At 41.0% G+C, this 634-nt stretch overlaps 1 long non-coding RNA gene across 3 annotated transcripts in view; it reads left to right on the forward strand.

The window, feature by feature from the left end:
* Positions 1-634, forward strand: part of LOC128249591 (uncharacterized) — a 30,391-nt gene that overhangs the window by 4,685 nt on the left and 25,072 nt on the right. For all 3 annotated transcript variants that reach the window (XR_008265694.1, XR_008265695.1, XR_008265693.1), the window contains exon 2: positions 456-523. This is a non-coding gene — a long non-coding RNA (uncharacterized LOC128249591). The remainder of the gene's footprint in view (positions 1-455; positions 524-634) is intronic.

A 634-nucleotide genomic window follows, 5' to 3' on the forward strand; every position in this document is an offset into this window, starting at 1 on the left:
GCAATACACCTAGATTGTAGGGTATTTCTAAAATTTTCAGATGCTTTTTTTCAGATTGTGTGGTATTGAACCCAATGCTCCGATGACAATAGAATAACCTTTATGTTTGACTCTCGTTAGCTGACCACAGCCAGCAGACTAAGGTGACACTTCTTTACTGGTCATGCTTCAAGAACCCTGCGAAGAATTCTTGCAGTTCCAAGCAATGCTGACTTTTGTGGATGTTCTACCTTCACACTTGCACAGATCTTTTGTTAGCCATGTTGGTAGTTGAGTGCTGATACTTCCAAGTGCACCATTTACTATTGGTATCACGTCTACTCTCTTCATCTTCATTGAATACCAACTTCGTATTTCCCACTTTAAATCGTCAGAGTTGTTTATTTTTTCTTCTTTCATATTGATCGTGTTGTCATGCTATACTCTTTACTCTTTTACTCTTTTACTTGTTTCAGTCATTTGACTGCCGCCATGCTGGAGCACCGCCTTTAGCCGAGAAAATCGACCCCGGGACTTATTCTTTGTAAGCTTAGTACTTATTCTATCAGTCTCTTTTGCCGAATCGCTAAGTTACGGGGACGTAAACACACCAGCATCGGTTGTCAAGCGATGTTGCGGGGACAAATACAGACAC

This window comes from Octopus bimaculoides, chromosome 16 (genome assembly GCF_001194135.2).
Source record: "Octopus bimaculoides isolate UCB-OBI-ISO-001 chromosome 16, ASM119413v2, whole genome shotgun sequence".
Lineage (NCBI taxonomy): Eukaryota > Metazoa > Mollusca > Cephalopoda > Octopoda > Octopodidae > Octopus > Octopus bimaculoides.